This window comes from Armigeres subalbatus, chromosome 3, assembly GCF_024139115.2.
Source record: "Armigeres subalbatus isolate Guangzhou_Male chromosome 3, GZ_Asu_2, whole genome shotgun sequence".
Lineage (NCBI taxonomy): Eukaryota > Metazoa > Arthropoda > Insecta > Diptera > Culicidae > Armigeres > Armigeres subalbatus.
The window spans coordinates 284,224,361-284,242,817 of NC_085141.1; positions in this window are offsets into that span (position 1 = coordinate 284,224,361).

Sequence of the window (18,457 nt, forward strand, 5' to 3'; positions counted from 1 at the left end):
AAAAGAATAAAGAATAAAGAATAAAGAATAAAGAATAAAAGAATAAAAGAATAAAGAATAAAGAATAAAGAATAAAGAATAAAGAATAAAGAATAAAGAATAAAAGAATAAAGAATAAAGAATAAAAGAATAAAGAATAAAGAATAAAGAATAAAGAATAAAGAATAAAGAATAAAGAACAAAAGAATAAAGAATAAAGAATAAAAGAATAAAGAATAAAGAATAAAGAATAAAGAATAAAGAATAAAAGAATAAAGAATAAAGAATAAAGAATAAAGAATAAAGAATAAAGAATAAAAGAATAAAGAATAAAGAATAAAGAATAAAAGAATAAAAGAATAAAGAATAAAGAATAAAGAATAAAGAATAAAAGAATAAAGAATAAAGAATAAAGAATAAAGAATAAAGAATAAAAGAATAAAGAATAAAAGAATAAAGAATAAAGAATAAAGAATAAAGAATAGAATAAAGAATAAAGAATAAAAGAATAAAGAATAAAGAATAAAGAATAAAGAATAAAGAATAAAGAATAAAGAATAAAAGAATAAAGAATAAAGAATAAAAGAATAAAGAATAAAGAATAAAGAATAAAGAATAAAGAATAAAAGAATAAAGAATAAAGAATAAAGAATAAAGAATAAAAGAATAAAGAATAAAGAATAAAGAATAAAGAATAAAAGAATAAAGAATAAAGAATAAAGAATAAAGAATAAAGAATAAAGAATAAAAGAATAAAGAATAAAGAATAAAGAATAAAGAATAAAGAATAAAAGAATAAAGAATAAAGAATAAAGAATAAAGAATAAAAGAATAAAGAATAAAGAATAAAGAATAAAAGAATAAAGAATAAAGAATAAAGAATAAAGAATAAAGAATAAAGAATAAAGAATAAAGAATAAAGAATAAAGAATAAAGAATAAAGAATAAAGAATAAAAGAATAAAGAATAAAGAATAAAGAATAAAGAATAAAGAATAAAGAATAAAGAATAAAGAATAAGAATAAAGAATAAAAGAATAAAGAATAAAGAATAAAGAATAAAGAATAAAGAATAAAGAATAAAAGAATAAAGAATAAAGAATAAAGAACAAAGAATAAAGAATAAAAGAATAAAAGAATAAAGAATAAAGAATAAAGAATAAAAGAATAAAGAATAAAGAATAAAGAATAAAGAATAAAGAATAAAGAATAAAGAATAAAGAATAAAAGAATAAAGAATAAAAGAATAAAGAATAAAGAATAAAGAATAAAGAATAAAGAATAAAAGAATAAAGAATAAAGAATAAAGAATAAAAGAATAAAGAATAAAGAATAAAGAATAAAAGAATAAAAGAATAAAGAATAAAGAATAAAGAATAAAGAATAAAGAATAAAGAATAAAAGAATAAAGAATAAAGAATAAAAGAATAAAGAATAAAGAATAAAGAATAAAGAATAAAAGAATAAAAGAATAAAAGAATAAAGAATAAAGAATAAAGAATAAAGAAGAAGAATAAAGAATAAAAGAATAAAGAATAAAGAATAAAGAATAAAAGAATAAAGAATAAAGAATAAAGAATAAAGAATAAAGAATAAAGAATAAAAGAATAAAGAATAAAGAATAAAGAATAAAGAATAAAAGAATAAAGAATAAAGAATAAAGAATAAAGAATAAAGAATAAAAGAATAAAGAATAAAGAATAAAAGAATAAAGAATAAAGAATAAAGAATAAAGAATAAAGAATAAAGAATAAAAGAATAAAGAATAAAAGAATAAAGAATAAAGAATAAAGAATAAAGAATAAAGAATAAAAGAATAAAGAATAAAGAATAAATAATAAAGAAAAAAATAATAAAGAACAAAGAATAAAGAATAAGGAATGAAGAATAAAGAATAAAGAATAAAGAATAAAAGAATAAAGAATAAAGAATAAAGAATAAAGAATAAAGAATAAAGAATAAAGAATAAAGAATAAAGAATAAAGAATAAAGAATAAAGAATAAAAGAATAAAGAATAAAGAATAAAGAATAAAGAATAAAGAATAAAAGAATAAAGAATAAAGAATAAAGAATAAAAGAATAAAGAATAAAGAATAAAAGAATAAAGAATAAAGAATAAAGAATAAAAGAATAAAGAATAAAGAATAAAGAATAAAGAATAAAAGAATAAAGAATAAAGAATAAAGAATAAAGAATAAAGAATAAAGAATAAAAGAATAAAGAATAAAGAATAAAGAATAAAAGAACAGAGAATAATGAATAAAGAAGAATAAAGAAAAAAGAATAAAGAATAAATAATAAAGAATAGAGAAGAATAAAGAATAAAGAATAAAGAATAAAGAAGAATAAAGAATAAAAAATGAAGAATAAAGAATAAATAATAAATAATAAAAAATAAAGAGTAAAGAATAAAGAATAAAGAATTAAGAATAAAGAATAAAGAATAAAGAATAAAGAATAAAGAATAAAGAATAAAGAATAAAGAATAAAGAATAAAGAATAAAGAATAAAGAATAAAGAATAAAGAATAAAGAATAAAGAATAAAGAATAAAGAATAAAGAATAAAGAATAAAGAATAAAGAATAAAGAATAAAGAATAAAGAACAAAGAATAAAGAATAAAGAATAAAGAATAAAGAATAAAGAATAAAGAATAAAAAATAAAGAATAAATAATAAAGAATAAAGAAATAAGAATAAGAAATAAAAAAATAAATAATAAAGAATAAAGAATAAAGAATAGAGAAAAAAGAATAAAGAATTAAAGAATAAAGAATAAAGAATAAAGAATAAAGAATAAAGAATAAAGAATAAAAGAATAAAGAATAAAGAATAAAGAATAAAGAATAAAGAATAAAGAATAAAGAATAAAAGAATAAAAGAATAAAGAATAAAGAATAAAGAATAAAGAATAAAGAATAAAGAATAAAAGAATAAAGAATAAAGAATAAAAGAATAAAGAATAAAGAATAAAGAATAAAAGAATAAAGAATAAAGAATAAAGAATAAAGAATAAAAGAATAAAGAATAAAGAATAAAGAATAAAGAATAAAGAATAAAAGAATAAAGAATAAAGAATAAAGAATAAAAGAATAAAGAATAAAGAATAAAGAATAAAGAATAAAGAATAAAGAATAAAGAATAAAGAATAAAGAATAAAAGAATAAAGAATAAAAGAATAAAGAATAAAGAATAAAGAATAAAAGAATAAAGAATAAAGAATAAAGAATAAAGAATAAAGAATAAAGAATAAAAGAATAAAGAATAAAAGAATAAAGAATAAAGAATAAAGAATAAAGAATAAAGAATAAAGAATAAAGAATAAAGAATAAAGAATAAAGAATAAAGAATAAAGAATAAAGAATAAAGAATAAAGAATAAAAGAATAAAGAATAAGAATAAAGAATAAAGAATAAAGAATAAAGAATAAAGAATAAAGAATAAAGAATAAAGAATAAAGAATAAAGAATAAAAGAATAAAGAATAAAGAATAAAGAATAAAGAATAAAGAATAAAGAATAAAGAATAAAGAATAAAAGAATAAAGAATAAAAGAATAAAGAATAAAGAATAAAGAATAAAAGAATAAAGAATAAAAGAATAAAGAATAAAGAATAAAGAATAAAAGAATAAAGAATAAAGAATAAAGAATAAAGAATAAAAGAATAAAGAATAAAGAATAAAGAATAAAGAATAAAGAATAAAAAGAAAAAAAAATAATAATGAATAAATAATAAAGAATTAAGGATAAAGAATAAAGAATAAAGAATAAAGAATAAAGAATAAAGAATAAAGAATAAAGAATAAAGAATAAAGAATAAAGAATAAAGAATAAAGAATGAAGAATAAAGAATAAAGAATAAAGAATAAAGAATAAAGAATAAAGAATAAAGAATAAAGAATAAAGATTAAAGAATAAAGAATAAAGAATAAAAAGTAAAAATGGCACAGTTAAGAAGGAAGGAAGAAAGAAGGAAAGAAGGAGGAAGAAGACGGAAGAAGGGAGAAGGAAAATAGATGTAAGATGTTAGAAAAATAGAAGAATGAAGAAGGAAAAAGTAAGATAAAGGTGGAAGAAGGTATGTATAATGATGAAACAAACAAGGAAGAAGGAAAGATAAAAATGGAAGGATGAAGAAGGAAGAAAGAAGAAGGAACAAGAATGAAGAAAAAAAGTAAAGAAAGAAGAAGGAAAAAGGGAAAATGGAAGGAAAATGAAGGAAGAAGAAAACAGGACGAAAGAAGAAAGAAAAATGAAGAAAAAAGGAAGAATGAAGAAAAAAGGACGAAAGGAAGAAAAGGAAAAAAGGTTAAAAGCAGGAAGAAAACAGGAAAAAGAAGTTAGAATGAAAAAATAAGGGAGAAAAAGGAATAAGGAAAAAGATAGAAGAAACTAGGAAAAAGAAGAAGGTAGAGGATAGAAGACAGAAAGGAAGAAAAAACAAGGAAATGAAAGGGAAGAAAGAAGAAGAAAAAGAAGAAAAAACAAGGAAAAGAAAGAAGGAAGAAGAAGAACAAAGAAAAATGAAGTAAGACGAAACCAGAAAAAAAGAAGTAGGAAGAAGAAAAAAGGAACAAGGAAGACAGAAGAGGAAAGGAGGAAATTGGAAGAAGGAATTAAGAAGGAAGAACCAAGAAGAACGAAGGTATGCCGAAGAAGGAAGAAAGAAACAGGAAGAAGGAACTAGAAAGGGTTGAAGAAAAAAGAAGGAAAAAGGAAACAATTGTAATAAATTAATTTATTTAATTAAAAGATGAGAGAAGAATAAAGAATAAAAAATAAAAAAAATAAGAAAGTAATCTTGGAAAGAATCATAAACCAAATACAAGAACCAAGAATAATAAAGTCTTGTTCCTTTCCACGTTACCTCAAAAATTTTGAGCTGTACAGACTATAAAATAAGAATTCCATATAAAAATTGAAAGACAAGTCGCCATAAGGTTTTGGATCATGTTAGTTTGTGTCCCTAACGTCAAATATGAATTCTTCCACTAATATTGGTTTCTCACGATTTTTCAGCCTTTCTTGTTGAGCCCCATGAGTACTCAGCCTTATGTGTTGTAGCACAGCTCTATCGAATAAATAAAAAAAAAATAACATGGTCTTCGAAATTAAAAAAAGTTCCTCTGGGGTTCACAAGCGATTTTTTTTTATTTCTCTATGGAGAATACTTTCGAATTTCCCACAAGATTTTTTTGATTTTTTTCGGGATTTGTTTTGATCTTCAACGGAGAATTCTTTAAAATTTGGACTGCACATTTTTTTAAGTTATACTGAATTCTGGTTAAAATTCCAACTTTCGTAGAAAAACATTTGGAAATATCACATGATTCTTAAACACTCGACAGAAATGCGACTTTCACGAAAAAAAAGGCTCGTTTCAGAACCCACTCGCATTTGGCATTATTCAATTTTATTCCACCGAATTTGAACCAGCGTGAGGAATGATAGATCTGCTGCGCGTGGCAGATTTTGAAATGGCATGTTCAACTGTTGAGAGTGAACAACATAACATACAAACGTTTTCGACCAGACATAAATCACAACTTTGTAGCTGTAGAACCATCTGCTCAAAATTGTTGTCACGTTATTCTGGCATGTGTTTTCTCTTATTACTAAATCAGAGCAGATCATCCATAGGTCAACGATATCAAGAACAACTTGATTGACACGACACAACTAGGCGCTACAACAGCGATCGACATGAATGCACACAATCCTCGGCTAGTCTAAATTCACTTCAACACTTAATTGATTTCTAATCAGCGACACAGATCAAACATTCACCTCGCGTCAGGGAAAGGACGCGCAGTTAGTCAGCCAGCCGGCAGTCACCGATCGATCTGGACACATTCCGAACCGACGAGAATGATCAATCTCCTGATTGCAACCATCCATCTCTAATATCCAGCCATCCATATACAAGCAATCTGCGGTTCGACTTCGGCATGAAATGCTTTTTTGTCAGATTTCGCCACCACCACCTGTGTCTGTGTCTATGCATCAGTCAGTGCACTTGCACATGTGCCCCATGAGTTGGCGGTTTTGATTGCTTATGCACATCACGTTTGATACTGCGCGCATCAGTATCCATCCCACCGGCAGCAGGGGGACTATCAAACTATCAACACACTGCCGCGCCACAAGAGCCAGACGTTTAAGCGAGATCGACCTGAAAGCAATCTAACCGTCAAACATTAGCTCTCTGCATACGGATGTGGCGGAGACCAAGACAAGGACGGGGACGTACAGTGACGCGCTTTTGGAAGAAAATCAATCCTGAAGAGTCTGAATTCTCAGCTATTATATTTTTAGAGCACCGACTATCAAAATATGTAGAATCACGAAAACTAGGAAAACAAATCAATGGTATAATCGACTGCCGGCCAACGTGCAATGCACTGTGTGTTGATGGCTCTCTATCGGTTGCGTATCAGAATTTATTGCGACGATAAAATCAATTAGCCATGCTTTATCTGCTCTTCTCGTGCTCGGTCGGTGATGATGATGTCGATGATCGCGGTAGAAGCCACCACCGACAATCATTCGTCTGCAAAATAAAATTCATTATTAGCATGCAGTTTTCTACGGTGGACGGGCGGCTGTTCGGCGACCTCCACGCGATGCTGTCTATCCAATGCAAACCAATTCTGAGGAAGCTGATTATGGGAACACTTTTATTGTTGGTCGAAAGCCCTCAAGGTTGGATGGCGCATAGCAGATGCTCATTCAACCAGGCGGTAGGATTTCATTGAATGGCTATCCTCGGCAGCAGTTAAAATGTCATATTTTGACAAGTAGTTTTATAACATAACAGTCCCAATTGATAGCGTGTGGCGTAGTTAAAGCTCCCAGTGGGCCACCCCAGATAGGAAAAAGGCCATAAACGTGGAATTTGAATGCTTCTCATCGAAATGCTCATACCATGAACATTTTCAAAGAGAAGCAAAAGTGAGTCGTAAAATCATTTCATAATTCGAAGCAATTTTATTTTGCTGCTGCTTGTCATATGTGCCCATTTGAGCATAAATAAGGAAGACATTCGCTCTGTTCAGAAATGTGTACATGCAATGTAAACAAATGAAGAAATATGTAATAGTTCCCAAAAGTCTTGGAAGAGGTTCGTTTAATATATTGTAAATTTAAGTTGTTTGCCGATTGTGGCCAAAACCAGTTATCACTTCGGCAGGCATATCGTGAGAGGTATGTATCATAAACTGATTCAAGCATGGTTAAATTCTGATAGATCCAAAAAGGAAAGGGGTCGGTGTACCAGTAGTTGTACTATTAGTGACAGGTCCAAATTGTTTAATTTATAACAACGGACAGGATGTAAATGTAAATGTGATGTAAATATATTGGCAAAAAGCTGTTCTTTTCTACTTTTTGGGAAGAATGGTGTAGATTCTATAAAATATTGTTTTCTTCTCGAAATCGATTCCTCCATTACATGGGGCATGGGGTCTTCAGTAGCCTTGCGAGCAAAGGATTGCCAATCCGGAGACGGCGAGTTCAATTCTCGGTTTCGGGTTTTCGGGTTGGAAACTTTCTCGACACCCTGGGCATAAATTCTTTGTACTTGCCAAACAAGATACATACTCATGCAATGGCTGGCATAGAAAAGCTTTCAATTGATAACTGAGGAAATGCTAACAGAATACTAAGTTGAAAAGCCGGTCAAGCTCCAGTTGGAATATAGAACCATTGAAGAAGAAGAAGATTATATGAGACATGGGCAAGTAACCGTGGTACTTGCTAACTTCTGTTCCTATAATAGTGAATCCCATTGGTTTATTATGGAAATCACTATTATAAGAACGCCTCACTATTATTGGTGCAAGGGAGCAAAAAAGTTAAGGAAAAAATCATATTTCCGGTATTTCCCGAAAAAATTCAAATCTTTTTCGAACACAGTCACCTATAACGGCCGTAGGGTAAATCACTACTTGGGTCATGGATCCGATTCCCGGCTCACTGCACAGGAAACTAATTATTTATACTATTTGGAAGCCGTATGTTTATGATAGATAATTTTAAAAAAAAAGTCTCTTATTTATCTCGCACAATACTAAACATTTTTCAACCATTTATGTTACTACTTACTTATTATAGAAAATAAAAATGTAGATTTCAAACCTTCGCTCTTCTTTGCAACCCCACTGAGCTGGAATGATTCTTTCCACTTTTACAAAACGGTATCATCGAATAAACACCTACCTGAAAATCGTCACAGTGCTCGATACAATCAGTGCTTGAAGCTGTTAATCACCACACCATAATGATAAACTCGCATTTCAATTTTTTCTATTTGTGCATATCACTAGAACTTATATAAACATAATAGATTACATTTTTAAAACGTATCCTGAAACCGAACAAAAAATCAGCTCGACCCAAGAATTTCTAGTCGTACCGTGTTGTCCATCATTTCTCCATCATGGGTCATGATAATACATATACAGTCACTCTCAAAATTGAGCGTTTAGATTGAGCGGATTAGATGAATATATTCGAAAATTCCAAAGGAAATTTAATTGTTGGCTCGGTTTTAATGCATTTCAATATTCATCCCTTCCTTCAATGTCTGCGTACATAAAATTGTTGAAATTTTTTCTCTAAAGTTCATTTATTTGTGAATAATCTCAAAATACGCCTATTAGATGTGACAAAATTGAGCGTACAGCTAATGTTTTTCTATAAAATTTCTTATTATAAAAACGATTAATGTATTTTAATATTGTTTTTTCATGACTATATTTATAATAATAAACATCCGCTACTTAAACATTCAATGTTTTGAAATTAAACCATGTTTTAATCAAAATGGCGAACAAGTAAGATGTATAAACAATGTTATTTAACAATTCAATGCTGCTGGGCAAAATAGATGCTTTAAGATATGGATTTCACCGGCATCGTGTCTTATATGTGATAGATAATCGAAATCGAGCGAGACATACGATAAATTTGGGAAAATTCAGTCGGTAAATGATGAAAACAAATGTAAACATACAGAGAAAACGACAAATGTTGGGAATGGCATATTTCAAATTAAGTATAACTTTATTTAAAAGTCGATGTATAGGTAGCTTATAAGCTCAGGACACTCATTAATAATAATATTAATAAAAGAGCAGCACACGGATACATTATAAGATGTCATTTTATATTTGAAGACTCAGTCACCGTAGGAACAAATTTGGATGACGCATTTCATTTCACCAAAATATCATTAAATAAGCTGCCGAACTCTAAAAAAAGTTTAATTTTACTCGCCACATGGAAATCATCCAATTGTATCCCTTATGGTAACAGACCGTGGAGTTCAATCCAAATTTAATTACGAAATTATGATTTTAGGCTATCTTTTCAATATTCAATCTGAAGTGCTCTACGGGATTGAAAAGCTGTTTTTATGTTCGGTACCTTAAATTGCACCTTCTACTTTTAGAATTTGACTGTGAATGATTAGATTCAATAATATTACTCTTAATGATAGACCTGAGACAATAATCTAGCTTTAAAACAAATTTAAGTTAAAAACATACTAAATTTGAATTATGTCATTCCTAACATTTGTCGTTTTCTCTGTATGTTTACATCTGTTTTCATCATTTACCGACTGAATTTTGACAAATTAATCGTATGTCTCGCTCGATTTCGATTATCTATCATATATAAAATGCGATGCCGACGAAACATACAAATTAAAGCATTTATTTTGCCCACAGGAATTGAATTGTTAAATAGCAATGTTATTACCTCTCACTTGTTCGCCATTTTGACCAAAACATGGTTTAATTTCAAAACATTGAATGTTTAAGTAGTGGATGTTTATTATTATAAATATAGTCATGAAAAAACAATATTAAAATACATTAATCGTTTTTATAATAAGAAATTTTATAGAAAAACATTAGCTGTACGCCTAATTTTGTCACATCTAATAGGCGTATTTTGAGATTATTTACAAATAAATGAACTTTATGTACGCAGACATTGAAGGAAGGGATGAATATTGAAATGCATTAAAAACAACCGAGCTAGCCATTTAATTTCCTTTAAAATTTTTGAATGCAGTCAACTAATCCATACTGTACGCTCATTTTTGAGAGTGACTGTATTATCTGCTACAACATATCAAAAAATAAAAAATATTGAAAAATTCGTTTTTGAGAAAATCGATTTTTAAGTTTTATTTTCAATGTTTGAATATTTTTTTTCACAGTGTATATTTTTTTCACATAGCCCCATTGATTACCTAAAATCATTGGCGTAACTACAGGGGGGCTAGGGGGGGCTATAGCTCCACCTAGAGCCAAGTTAGCCCCCCCTAGAATTGTTGCTTTCTGATCATATATGGATGTGACTGCAGAATACCATTTTATCAGTTACCTCTCTCTTCAGCAAGTTGATTCTGTTTCATCAAGTTTTCAAACTTCGAACCAAGATTTTTTTATGTACAGGTTATCCGACTTGTCAATATCCCCAATTCAGCCATCTTGGATTTTTGTATGGAATTTATGCTCGTTTGTTTACGTTTTGCACTGAAAATGTATGTTTCCCCCCGCGCTGGTTATTCCTATCTACTGACGAAGTCGGATAACCTGTACATAAAAAAATCTTGCTTCGAACAGTTCTCAAACTTCGAACAATTGTGTTGCCTATAACGGGGATTGTATGACTTGTTGGCGTTGTGTTTCATGCTTTCTCAACCAGGGCTCTTCGATCAATATACTATTATATGCGACGTTGTTTTTCGGTAGTATTTCTTAGTATTTCTGGATACTGTCAAAAGTTTAGAGTTGGTTACCCCTTGAAGACAACATAAAAAATTGATTAACTATCAAAACGACACATGGTGCTTAGACTGCGCTGATTTTCTAAAAAGTCTTGATTTGGCAATGAAATTTTATATTGTGCCTTGCAACAAAATGAGAACTTTCGAGATCATTTTCCAAAGCTTTCCTAGATGTGGAAAATTTATCTGCAGTACAAATAGCACGTGTTATCAAAGTCCTCATTGCCACAATTCACCACGTGGAGGCCGTATTTAAAATAAAATATCAAAGTAGCTTTTTTCTGGTGGTATGTTTTTCTTAGGCGATTATCTGGCGTTCATTTTGTGTTGCGATCAAAAATAAGCGGAGGTAGTACATTTTTATATGAGCGGTATAATAACAAATAAACAATCCTTTAGGATTTTTAAGGTTGCCTAGAGCCTTGTGAGTATTTTTTACTGAAGTGTGCGTATGATATCTTGCTTTCTAAAATAATCCTTTAAGGACAAGCATCTCAGAATTCATGACTTAACTAACTCGTGTTTTGATGGACAAACTATTCTATACAACTCAACACGGAAGCAATACACAACTGTCGTTTTTATTATTTCACGCATGTTGCGACGCAGCAAAGCTGAAATAAAATGACAGTTCTGCGTTGCTTCCGTATTCAGTGGTGTGTCCTTGAAAACACGAATAGATTTAAATTTGGATTTCGGGAGGCTTGTTCTTAGCATTTTTGAAGAGATTGTTTCCTCCTTTCGATAATGTGGTAATACACAGCAAATAATTTTGAAAATTCAACGACGTGTAAATTTGCAGCCTATACCATTAATCGAAATAACATTCGGTATTCTATTAAATTTGATTGAATTTTACAAGCAAGCACCGTTTACATTTATTTCGATTTGAAAGAATATTGAGATCGATTGAATGTTACGTTTATTTGCATGCTCCAAATATGTGCATGAAAAAACATTTAAAATCACAACATATTTTTATCTGTGTAAAAATGAATTTCCAATAATCCTACTAGGTTTCATGAGATTCGAAAAAAGCTCGACAAATCCTGATGTTTCAAGGAGAGGTAACTAAAATGTAAATGAGAAAGAACTTAAAATTCCTTTGAATGGATATATAAAACAGCCTTCTTTCGCTTTGCAAAGCTCCTGTTTTACATATAAAAGTTTTTGGGAAACCTACACAACATTTCTAGATTTTCATATTGTTGTAACTACACTCTCTGAATTCCAGTGAGTGACGCATGTGAAGTCGACAGCATGTAATCGTTAAGCAATAATAAACGTTCTGATGAGAGTGTTCAAGACAGCAAACCGTTCACTACTTTTTAATATGACTTACCACCGAAATGATGAGTTGAATGAGTTGAAAACGCTGTCTTGTAGTTCAACTTCTCTAGTAGCACACATGTTTAGTTTTAGTAGTTTCTGTAACCCATATACAAATAGTTTGGATCATATTTGAGTTGCTGCAACCAAATCAGACTGAGAGAGAGTTGAGAGTAAAAGATAACTTTTCTGTGTGTGACTTGAATAGAACAATTTAAAAAAAGTTAGCCCCCCTAGAATTTTTCCTTAGTTACGCCCATGCCTAAAACTTTGCCAAAGACACAAGAATGATCGGACAAGCCCTTTTTCAAGTTTTATTTTGATGATGCAGATAATATTTTTTGGCTATAAAGGATGTATATTCAAAATTTCAGGGAAATCAAAAAATACAAATATAAATCGACCTTCGATTTCACAGAGAATTGCTCATCAAATAAAAGCTTTCCAATCGATGTTTAACAAAAGTAGCTATTTTTTAAACAGAGGTGAACCATATTGCAGTATTACACGGCCCACAAAATTTAGGAAAAATTGCTCCTTGTCATAAATATCAATTAAATAATGCAGTCGTACGCATGTTAGTCCGGAAATGAGGTAAGAAACCCTCGATATAGGGTTACCTCGATATAACGTAACACCATTAGGAACCTAGAGGAAATTTTAAGGTCTGACGCAAGATGAATACACCACTAGGTGTTCCAATCTGCCAAATTCACGATTCGGCCATCTTGGATTTTAGTATGGGAGAGCCAGCCGGTTTGTTTATGTTTTGTACCGAAAATGAAATTTTTCACCCCCGCCTTCTTCTCGTCCATAAATTGAGCACATTGAAACACCTAGCTGTGTATTCATCTTGGTCTGAGGGAAGGGTTTTCCGTTGAAAACGCACGTGATAGCACCCTCTGAAAGAGAAAATTGCCCAATTCAGCCCGCCACAATGACGCTGTCAGTGTCGCCAAAATTATTTCATCATTATGCAGTTAACAATTGCTTTAGAATTTGCCGTAAACGGAGAACAAAAGGAATTGGCAACAATGGGGAAGAAATTTATCGCTCATGCCGTGGTTCGGCGAAAGAATAGCAGCAGCGCCGACCAATCACGCAATGAGGAGATCAAAATAAACAAACTCCAGCTGGTTTTGGAAAATAAAAAAATGAGCCTTTTTTAGAACAACATTAGAAAATAGCGTAGAGGATTTCTGTACAAGATTTCCGCACAAGCTTTGAAAAGGATTTGGGTAATAGCAGTGGTGCTGGTGTAAATAAGACAAATAAGACAAATGAGAATAATAGGACAAATAAGACAAATAAGATAGATAAGACAATGAAGACTAATAAAGTAAGTTCCTCCAAAAACTCCTTCAGAAGTTTCCCCAGGAATGCCTTCGGAAGTTCCTCCGAAAATTCCTCCAGGAATTCCTTCAGAACATCCTCCAGGAATTCTTTCCGAAGTTCCTCCAGGAATTCCTTCCGAAGTTCTTCCAGGAATTCCTTCGGAAGGTCCTCCAGGAATTCCTTCGGAAGTTCCTTCAGGAATTCCTTCGGAAGTTCCTCCAGGAATTCCTTCGGAAGTTCCTCCAGGAATTCCTTCGGAAGTTCCTCCAGGAATTCCTTCGGAAGTTCCTCCAGGAATTCCTTCGGAAGTTCCTCCAGGAATTCCTTCGGAAGTTCCTCCAGGAATTCCTTCGGAAGTTCCTCCAGGAAGTTCCTCCGGAAATTCCTCCGGAAGTTCCTCCGAATTCATCCGGAAGTTCCTCCGAATTCATCCGGAAGTTCCTCCGGAAATTCAACCGGAAGTTCCTCCGGAATTCCTCCGGAAGTTCCTCCGGGAATTCCTCCGAAGTTCCTCCGAATTCCTCCGGAAGTTCCTCCGAATTCCTCCGGAAGTTCCTCCGGGAATTCCTCCGGAAGTTCCTCCGGGAATTCCTCCGGAAGTTCCTCCGGAATTCCTCCGAAGTTCCTCCAATTCCTCCGGAAGTTCCTCCGAATTCCTCCGGAAGTTCCTCCGAATTCCTCCGGAAGTTCCTCCGGGAATTCCTCCGAAGTTCCTCCAGGAATTCCTCGGAAGTTCCTCCGGGAATTCCTCCGGAAGTTCCTCCGGGAATTCCTCCGGAAGTTCCTCCGAATTCCTCCGAAGTTCCTCCGAATTCCTCCGGAAGTTCCTCCGAATTCCTCCGGAAGTTCCTCCGGGAATTCCTCCGGAAGTTCCTCCGAATTCCTCCGAAGTTCCTCCGAATTCCTCCGGAAGTTCCTCCAGGAATTCCTCCGAAGTTCCTCCGGGAATTCCTCCGGAAGTTCCTCCGGAATTCCTCCGGAAGTTCCTCCGGGAATTCCTCCGAAGTTCCTCCGGGAATTCCTCCGGAAGTTCCTCCGAATTCCTCCGAAGTTCCTCCGGGAATTCCTCCGGAAGTTCCTCCGAATTCCTCCGAAGTTCCTCCGAATTCCTCCGGAAGTTCCTCCGGGAATTCCTCCGGAAGTTCCTCCGAATTCCTCCGGAAGTTCCTCCGAATTCCTCCGGAAGTTCCTCCAGGAATTCCTCCGGAAGTTCCTCCGGGAATTCCTCCGGAAGTTCCTCCGAATTCCTCCGGAAGTTCCTCCGAATTCCTCCGAAGTTCCTCCGAATTCCTCCGGAAGTTCCTCCGGGAATTCCTCCGAAGTTCCTCCAGAATTCCTCCGGAAGTTCCTCCGAGGAATTCCTCCGGAAGTTCCTCCAATTCCTCCGAAGTTCCTCCGAATTCCTCCGGAAGTTCCTCCAGAATTCCTCCGGAAGTTCCTCCGGGAATTCCTCCGAAGTTCCTCCGGAATTCCTCCGGAAGTTCCTCCGAATTCCTCGGAAGTTCCTCCGAATTCCTCCGAAATTCCTCCGAAGTTCCTCCGGGAATTCCTCCGAAGTTCCTCCGAATTCCTCCGGAAGTTCCTCCGAATTCCTCCGGAAGTTCCTCCGGGAATTCCTCCGGAAGTTCCTCCGGGAATTCCTCCGAAGTTCCTCCAGAATTCCTCCGGAAGTTCCTCCGGAATTCCTCCGGAAGTTCCTCCGGAATTCCTCCGAAGTTCCTCCGGGAATTCCTCCGGAAGTTCCTCAGGAATTCCTCCGGAAGTTCCTCCAATTCCTCCGAAGTTCCTCCAGAATTCCTCCGGAAGTTCCTCCGGGAATTCCTCCGGAAGTTCCTCCGAATTCCTCCGGAAGTTCCTCCGAATTCCTCCGGAAGTTCCTCCGAATTCCTCCGAAGTTCCTCCGAATTCCTCCGAAGTTCCTCCGAATTCCTCCGGAAGTTCCTCCGGGAATTCCTCCGGAAGTTCCTCCGGGAATTCCTCCGAAGTTCCTCTGGAATTCCTCCGGAAGTTCCTCCGAATTCCTCCGAAGTTCCTCCGGGAATTCCTCCGAAGTTCCTCCGAATTCCTCCGGAAGTTCCTCCGAATTCCTCCGGAAGTTCCTCCGAATTCCTCCGGAAGTTCCTCCGAATTCCTCCGAAGTTCCTCCAGAATTCCTCCGGAAGTTCCTCCGGGAATTCCTCCGAAGTTCCTCCAGGAATTCCTCCGAAGTTCCTCCGAATTCCTCCGAAGTTCCTCCGGGAATTCCTCCGAAGTTCCTCCGAATTCCTCCGGAAGTTCCTCCGGGAATTCCTCCGGAAGTTCCTCCGGGAATTCCTCCGGAAGTTCCTCCGGAATTCCTCCGAAGTTCCTCCGAATTCCTCCGGAAGTTCCTCCGGGAATTCCTCCGAAGTTCCTCCGAATTCCTCCGGAAGTTCCTCCGAATTCCTCCGGAAGTTCCTCCGGGAATTCCTCCGGAAGTTCCTCCGGGAATTCCTCCGGAAGTTCCTCCGGGAATTCCTCCGGAAGTTCCTTGCAGGAATTCCTCCAGAAGTTCCTCCAGAATTCCTCCGGAAGTTCCTCCGGGAATTCCTCCGGAAGTTCCTCCGGGAATTCCTCCGAAGTTCCTCCGAATTCCTCCGGAAGTTCCTCCGAATTCCTCCGAAGTTCCTCCGGGAATTCCTCCGGAAGTTCCTCCGGGAATTCCTCCGAAGTTCCTCCGGGAATTCCTCCGGAAGTTCCTCCGAATTCCTCCGAAGTTCCTCCGAATTCCTCCGGAAGTTCCTCCAAATTCCTCCGGAAGTTCCTCCGGGAATTCCTCCGAAGTTCCTCCGGAATTCCTCCGAAGTTCCTCCGAATTCCTCCGGAAGTTCCTCCGGGAATTCCTCCGGAAGTTCCTCCGAATTCCTCCGGAAGTTCCTCCGGGAATTCCTCCGAAGTTCCTCCGGGAATTCCTCCGGAAGTTCCTCCGAATTCCTCCGGAAGTTCCTCCGAATTCCTCCGAAGTTCCTCCGAATTCCTCCGAAGTTCCTCCGGGAATTCCTCCGAAGTTCCTCCGAATTCCTCCGGAAGTTCCTCCTGGAATTCCTCCGGAAGTTCCTCCGGGAATTCCTCCGAAGTTCCTCCGAATTCCTCCGGAAGTTCCTCCGGGAATTCCTCCGAAGTTCCTTCCAAATTCCTCCGGAAGTTCCTCCGGGAATTCCTCCGGAAGTTCCTCCGGGAATTCCTCCGGAAGTTCCTCCAGGAATTCCTCCGAAGTTCCTCCGAATTCCTCCGAAGTTCCTCCGAATTCCTCCGGAAGTTCCTCCGGGAATTCCTCCGAAGTTCCTCCGGGAATTCCTCCGGAAGTTCCTCCGAATTCCTCCGGAAGTTCCTCCAATTCCTCCGGAAGTTCCTCCGGAATTCCTCCGAAGTTCCTCCGGAATTCCTCCGGAAGTTCCTCCGAATTCCTCCGAAGTTCCTCCGGAATTCCTCCGGAAGTTCCTCCGGGAATTCCTCCGGAAGTTCCTCCCAATTCCTCCGGAAGTTCCTCCAGGAATTCCTCCGAAGTTCCTCCGAATTCCTCCGAAGTTCCTCCGAATTCCTCCGAAGTTCCTCCGGGAATTCCTCCGGAAGTTCCTCCGGGAATTCCTCCGGAAGTTCCTCCGAATTCCTCCGGAAGTTCCTCCAATTCCTCCGGAAGTTCCTCCGGGAATTCCTCCGGAAGTTCCTCCGGGAATTCCTCCGGAAGTTCCTCCGGGAATTCCTCCGGAAGTTCCTCCGGGAATTCCTCCGGAAGTTCCTCCGGGAATTCCTCCGGAAGTTCCTCCGGGAATTCCTCCGGAAGTTCCTCGGGAATTCCTCCGGAAGTTCCTCCAGGAATTCCTCCGGAAGTTCCTCCCGGCATTCCTCCGATAGTTCCTCCGGGAATTCCTCCGGAAGTTCCTCCGGGAATTCCTCCGGAAGTTCCTCCGGGAATTCCTCCGGAAGTTCCTCCGGGAATTCCTCCGGAAGTTCCTCCGGGAATTCCTCCGACAGTTCCTCCAGGAATTCCTCCGAAGTTCCTCCGAATTCCTCCGGAAGTTCCTCCGAATTCCTCCGGAAGTTCCTCCGGGAATTCCTCCGGAAGTTCCTCCAATTCCTCCGGAAGTTCCTCCGGGAATTCCTCCGGAAGTTCCTCCAGGAATTCCTCCGAAGTTCCTCTGGAATTCCTCCGGAAGTTCCTCCGGGAATTCCTCCGGAAGTTCCTCCGGGAATTCCTCCGGAAGTTCCTCCGAATTCCTCCGGAAGTTCCTCCAGAATTCCTCCGGAAGTTCCTCCAGAATTCCTCGGAAGTTCCTCCGGGAATTCCTCCGGAAGTTCCTCCGAATTCCTCCGGAAGTTCCTCCGGGAATTCCTCCGGAAGTTCCTCCCAATTCCTCCGGAAGTTCCTCCGGGAATTCCTCCGAAGTTCCTCCGGGAATTCCTCCGAAGTTCCTCCGAATTCCTCCGGAAGTTCCTCCGGGAATTCCTCCGGAAGTTCCTCCGAATTCCTCCGGAAGTTCCTCCGGGAATTCCTCCGGAAGTTCCTCCGGGAATTCCTCCGGAAGTTCCTCCGGGAATTCCTCCGGAAGTTCCTCCGGGAATTCCTCCGGAAATTCCTCCGGGAATTCCTCCGGAAGTTCCTCCGGGAATTCCTCCGGAAGTTCCTCTGGGAATTCTTCCGGAAGCGTTGTTACTTGCTACAAATTGAACTTCTTGAAGTAGACTATTGATCTATGGCTCAGACAATGTTTACTAACAAAGTACTTTCCGAATGTCCGGTATTGCAAAAACTATTTATGCTTCCGGAGGCTACACGTTGAACGTGACTTTCTTTAGATGTAACGTTTTAACGACGACTTCAATCTGTATATTCAATATCTCAGCTGAAATGGGCCCCTTCTTAGCCGTGCGATTAGATCCGCGGCTACAAAGCAAGAACATGCTGAAGGTGGCTGGGTTCGATTCCCGGTCAAGTCTAGGAAATTTTCGGGTTGGAAAATTTCTTGACATCCCTGGGCATAAAAGTATCATCGTG